Source organism: Xenopus tropicalis, chromosome 4 (genome assembly GCF_000004195.4).
Source record: "Xenopus tropicalis strain Nigerian chromosome 4, UCB_Xtro_10.0, whole genome shotgun sequence".
NCBI classification, from domain to species: Eukaryota; Metazoa; Chordata; class Amphibia; order Anura; family Pipidae; genus Xenopus; species Xenopus tropicalis.
Window position 1 is genome coordinate 115,428,075 of NC_030680.2, and position 6,664 is coordinate 115,434,738.

Consider the following 6,664-nt stretch of genomic DNA (forward strand, 5'->3'; position numbering starts at 1 on the left):
TCAGTGAAATCGCTGAAGTTTCCTCTCAAAGCAACTTCCGCAATTTCACTGAAACTGCGCCGCCGCGTATGCCATCCCACCGGCGATTTACATTTTCGCCGGTGGGATGGCATTTTGGGGAGATTTGTCGCGGGCGACTAATCTGTGTGCCAGAGCCCTAAATGTTTAAACAATACAGGGGGATTACAGCCTGAATCTGAGGTGTGAGCAATGCAGGGGGCCAGTTAATCTCAGTACTGATACCATTTGAATCTTACACAAAGGTAAGCCATCAAAGCAGCCAGACAGGTGGGAGGCCACATAGAGGGGGGTTGCAGGTCGCCAGTTGGACAGAACTGGCTTAGGGGAAACTTATAAGTTACATGGTGGCACAATATTAGTTTTCCCAAGTCTCCTCAGCAAAGACGTAAACTTGTGCATACGCAGTAACATAGAAACTTTGACTGTTTTCTTCATGTACGAGTCTGAAGGATGCACAGGTGAAGCCTGCTTTACCTTAAAATGTTTGGTGCACACCATTACTATGACTGATGACACCAACCACAGTACATTGCTGCATTACAGCTTTAAGACAGTAAAAGTAATAGCTGCTTTTGGGGAGTCTCCAGCAGGAAGTTTGGAAGGTTAGATTAGGGTTATTCTCAAACTTAATTTTTCTTTAAGTTATCTTTGCATTTAATCTCACAGTGTCTTTGTGGGTTTCCTCCAGCGCTCCAAGAAAAACACACAGGAAGTAGAATTACTTCTGATAATATTGGCCATAGTTTGTGTATTTGACAGGAAGATTAAACTGTAAGAACCACTGCTACAGGGAAGAATGTGCATGTCTGTAAGTTCTATGGAATATGGCATTGCTTTTTAAACTGGGGTGCATCAGATGAAACATTAAACTAACAAGAAAAAGACACTTAAACTCAAAGTGTTTTAACTGATTACTGCACAGTGTCAATTTTAAAGGAGAATGCAAGTCAAAATGTAAAAAGCATACTGCCCAATAGTCCTCCTATTGTTTAGTAAAAACGCCACACTTTTGGCTCACCTAATCAAATATTTACTCAGCCACACTTGCTTCACATTTTCTAGAACAGGCAGCCATCTCTAAAAAGGTATTCTCCCTTCCTTTCCCTCCTTGCTTCATACTGCACATGTGTTTCATTCCCTCCCCCCCTCTGCCAGACCCGCTTCTGATTGGCTGGTGGGCATGTGTAGCTCAGAACAGGAGACAGGATCAAGTTACACACATGCTCAGAGAATAGGAAGGCTGCCGCTGGCACCTACAGGAAGGGGAGAGAGATTTCAGTGATGTCACTGTAGGCTTCACACTGCTGTAGGCTGCCAGCACCATATCTCAGAGAAGCAAGCAGGGATCTGGGAATTTAGATATGCAGTAAGTACTTAAAAAGAATGCCTTTAGACTTACTTTTAATTTATATTAAACTTTCATTGTCCTTTAAGCTTAACATTTTAGTAAATATGGGGAGAATTTGCTGCAAACATTTTGCTTTAGTACTATTGCTACAGGGAGCATAAAGCTTCCCTGTAGCAACAGTACTCTCCCAGTTTTCTGCTCGTCCAAAAAGGTTGTTTAGAATAACGATGCACACAGTTGTTCCCAACTGAACATTCTATAAGAACTTTCCCAGAACTCTTGGTGAAAGTGTGACACTGCTACACAAGGCAGTTTAACCCTCACATATAATTTATTCTCCTTTATAAATTAATTCCATATTATATCCAAAAGCAGAGTCTGGGATAGGTCCAAAATGTGGTTGAGGAGGGGAGCTGTGGGATGGGCTATTAAAAAAAAAAAATGTTTTTAAAAAAAAGGCACTGGAGCATCAATTCCAGCCAGGACATTTTATCATCTTCCTGTGCTTGTATTTTCTTCCTACACTCCAAAAACATACAAGGACATTTATTGGGTTCTGATAACATTTACTAAAGTGTGTGTATGCAATAGGGCCTTAGGCCAGTGCCACATAGGGTGGATTCTTGGTGTGTGTGGATAAATGCAGGCTGAGAATCCACCCCTATGCTCAAAAAACCTTTTGCTTGTGCCTGTACCCGGACTCATATTCTCAATCATATTACGTTTTCACAATAGTTCCCCAGTTTTGAGCCCAACATTCCCCTTAAATGTATGCACATACATTTCACTTGTTTTTATGCCAATGTTCCTTTTTAAACATTGGGCCTTATGTGGCTGCAGACATAAGGCTTTACATATATGCTGCAACAATCACCAGGACTTTTGCTTTCCATCAGGTTGAAGTTGTCAAAAAACAAAAACAACCCTTTGCATGTGTTGCCATTTCCCATAAAGCACTAAGTGTTTATCGATAGATGCTCCAAATCAATAACATTTGAATCCAAGCTATGTATTATATCGATAAATGTGCTGCACAAAATATAGCTCTTTAAATATAGCGGTAAAAAATTGGAAGCATTGTTCCAAATGGGAAAATGATCAATATAAAATTTAGGGAGTTGTGGCAGGCTAACTTCTGGGATTTGACTAGCATCTGGAAGTAATGGTGTAACTTTCAAAGAAATGACAAAGACTGGGTATAATGCTCTTATTTTATGGATACTGGTAACAGATGTCTAGAACAAAATAACAAATCTGTAGCCAAAGTATTCTATTCAAGTAACTGGAATATAATTTATAACAACTATGTTATTGCAAGAGTGTAATCCTGTATAACAAGGGTTGATTGCATCTTTAATAATTCTACGTTCTTCTCATAACGTTAAAGCTATGTGCTGGCTGGCTGTGCAAGATTTTTTTTATACAAACAAAGAATGTTGGTGGTGATAAAGAGCAGACTAATAGACTGTTACCATTATCGCACCAGGTATTTGTATTGCTCAGCTCTTCCCAAGGACAAGCTTCAACACACACACACTTTGGAGCCAATGGGCAGTTCCTACAAGTATAATGTATGGGAAATGCTCTAGAAGTGAATACTGAACAAATGCAGATGTTTGGATTCTTCAGACTCTTATTCTGATGAGATTGCCATTATTTATGCATAAGGGCAAATACTTACACTTCTGGCCTAAAGATTCAGGTCAACCTAAAGGTGTCCACACATACAAATAAATATCTTTCCTGAAAGATAGTTTATTCCCTCCATTGATGTTCAGGGCTGAATTGTCAGATATGGAGGTAGAAACAATATGGATTGTACCTCCACCTGATGATTTAGCCCTAAATGCAGATCTTGCAACGTCCAACAGCGTCCGATCAAAATTATGAAGTCGGTGACAATAACCATATGGTTTTTCTTTCATTTAAAAAGCACAGTTGTTTTGACATGTGTGCAATAAACTCAAGGCCCATCCAGGAGAGCACATAAGATGTACCAAATGTAGCACAGGACTGAATCTGCTAATAAATCATACTTCTAGAATAGTTATAGATGCAACACTTGCAAATACAGATTGCACAACACCAGCCATAAAACATATGCATCTGTAGAAAGTTACAATGTTTATTCTCAAAAACTTCAAACATTAAAGAAAATACATTTACTATTCACCAGTACAGGCTAGGCATAGGGGAAAAAACCCTCATCTGATACCATTGATGCAGAAACCACTGTAGACAAGCTTTGTCCACACTTACGTTTTCCTGAAACATGCAAACCTCTTCCCTTCTGGTTAGCTCAATTGTGCTTTATGCATTATTGCTGAAACTTTATCTTGACTGGGTATTTCTAACTATACATTCCTTTTCTTTTGTCTTCACCCAGCCCATATACTCGCCCTCCTTTGAAAGTTCTTGTCAACAATTAAGCACTGCTTTTTAACAAATCGATGCATTTTTATAAGTTCACTGGGCGCGGTTCTTTACAATTTGGACAGTTTTTTTTGTTTTGTTTTTAAGATAAACAACCAAGTCTGCACACAGGTTTGCAGAATCATGTTCTTCTGGATGTACGCCTGTGTCAGTATGTACTTTCCCCACTTACAGACTAGGTGTGGCAGCTCAGCGGAAGTAACGAAGAGCAGATAAGGAAGGTAGAGCTAAAAGTGCAACTTTATTAATTATTTGATATGGGGTGGAGAGAACTTGCAGCATAATGGAACCAATAAACTCCAAACAGTAGTGAACTGAAGCCAAACATTGAAATGAACTTTGCAATTAGGCTTACCAAGGGAAAAATCAGACTACTAATTTCAAACTAACACCTTATTAACAGTGTAATAAGTTATTCTACTGCTATACTTGAACAACATCAGTAGTCATCAAGATCAAATATTAAAATGGAGTACAAAGATGTACAAAGGCAGCATAAAACAAGTGTATTGTCTTAAGTGTTCTTCTGAGAACTACAGTGAAGAGGAGGAGGGGTTGAAAGAGGCACAACCACAGAGCTAGTGAGGAAGTGAAGCGAGGAGGGCGGAAACCAAGCCCTGCAGAACAGACTCATTGTAGAAGCCATGTCACTAAATCTCCGTTTAATCCCAACACAGAAATCTTGGTTGACTCCACTGCAAGTAGATTACTTATCACACACTTTTACAACCTAAAGCCAGAGACTGCAGGAACAAGCCCCAAAAACTAGACCAAATGTCACAAATACTAAACTTTGAAAACAGCATGCATTAAACATCAAATATACGGTACGTTTGTGGTTATCCTGCTGCAGACTTCTAACAATGTAATGCTTCACTCACACACACAAGTTCATAATAAGAAAGTGGGCAGGCAGAAACTTCACACTAAGCGTTCGTCACAGGATAAACTTTATGCTATGTGAATTGACATCCTGATCGCAGTCGACCTTAAGATAAAAAATCAAGGGCAGAAAGCCAACGTAATGCAATAAGCTGCTACGTACAAACAACCATGTACTGACTGGAAAACTCATTTGCAAAATGGTCAAGATTTTTAGCATTGGCACCTGAAAAGGTTTGTGGGTTTAGCCTGTTCTAAACAAGCAGCCAGTTGCTTATTAGGATGTATTTTCATTTGTTATTCTGTATTTCAGTTATTTTAGAAAACCAAGGTTAATCAAGGTTTGACTGGCAAAGAGCTGGCAAACTAATAAACCCGCATGCAATCATGTTATTTACCCCAGCATCTCCACACACAATAAAAAACAATATAAAATAAAGTTTGTGTGCGTCTTACAATGATTTAGCTTTGGGCCGACACACAGACACTAACAAATATTCCCCGCCACAACAGAGAAGTCCAGCCTCTCACCTACGGCCCACTGGCAGAGTTTCTGGAAGTTATAGTTCAGCAGACAAAAGGCTAGAGCAGGGGGTCAAACTCAAGCACATAAGGGGGCGAAATCTAAAACACAGGCCAAGTCGCCGGCCGACCATGCACCACTGGGACCGGAGCGGCGCTGCCAGGCGATTGGTGCTGCACATTCAGGCACAGTCACCACTGGGCACATAAAGGAGCTAGGTGGGCTGGATTGGGCCCGCGGGCCTTGTGTTTGACACATGTGGGCTAGAGGTTGGGTGTCCTGTAATCAAACACTGGGCAGTTGTTAAAAGCAATGCACACAACTAGGAAAGAAAACTTTTGAGGGGAATACTTTATAATTTATCATAAATGGCTCTTGCCCCTCCCAAAACACACACCTCAGAGCCATGCCACAGTATTGCGTGTGTTGCAGGGGGGCTGCATAATGGAAATACTTCAGAAAAAGCTCATTATTTTCTTTATTGTGAGAACTCGTGGGTACAGTTCCTCCCTAGCAAAACAAATCTGCAGACTCATGCGGCTTTGTCGCAAACCGTGTAGCTTACCTGAGTGAAATCAGTGAGTCTGAGCTTTTGCTGGGCTTACTTGGTAGTTAGTCAGGGCACAGCCTCACATATAATGTCTTGTCCTTCCATCCAATGAAAACTCCCCAGTGTCTCAAAGAAACAATGTAACAAATAGAACGGACGGATTACAGACATTACTGTCAGAGCCCACAGGGAGCCAATTGGATTCGGCCAGCACTCCCTCATGCAGGACACCTCAGCGTTAGGTAAAACCACAGCTCACCAACTCTCGGCATTAGCACAGGCGAAAGAAACTTTAGTTACTTCCAATACTGTAGAACTACATTTCCCACAAGCCCCAAGCTCTGGTATGCTGGCCTGAGGATAGGAGTTGTAGTGCCGAGACAGGATGCGGCGGCCAAAGTTACAAACAGACCAAAAGTCTCACACGAAGTGAGTCGGCAAAAAAATCTCCGGAGGCATTAGGGTTAATACCAGACACAGGCGCCACGGAAAACCTACCTGAATATAAGGCACCTGGGCACTGGATACAGCGACAGCTCAGTTATCGACAAGGGAGCGGTAGTTGAGTAGAGTAAGAAAACGCAGCCACCTCCCAGCGAGCCGGCTACCCAACTAACACCGGCCGGCGGCGAAGGTTTGAACCAGGGTGGTGCCCGTCAGCTCACACCCACCCTGCTAGGAGGAGCCTCAAACAAGAGGCGCGGAAAGGGAAACGCCCTTTATCCAATCAGCGGCCCCATATAGTCCTTGAGTGACTGAAGGATTTGCGCGCTTGTCCGATCTGACCAATGAGGTTCAGGAACTGTGACAGTGTGGCGGGGTGAAATGCACTGTTAGTTGGACCGGAAAGTACCTCAGTGCCAGGGCTAAAGTAGCCGGCTGCTTGATGAGTGCAAGGATGTGTTGC

At 41.8% G+C, this 6,664-nt stretch overlaps 1 protein-coding gene across 2 annotated transcripts in view; it reads right to left on the minus strand.

Annotated features, from left to right (window-relative positions):
• The window catches only part of myh9 (myosin, heavy chain 9, non-muscle), a 45,696-nt gene extending 39,265 nt beyond the window's left edge, over positions 1 to 6,431 (minus strand). Inside the window, exon 1 of one of the 2 annotated variants that reach the window (XM_031901059.1) lies at positions 6,256 to 6,421. The gene's annotated coding sequence lies outside the window, so the exon portion shown is untranslated. Of the gene's footprint in view, positions 1 to 6,255 lie in introns of both variants that reach the window. The other variant, XM_031901058.1, reaches the window with a different exon arrangement.
• Positions 6,432 to 6,664: the final 233 nt, after the last annotated feature.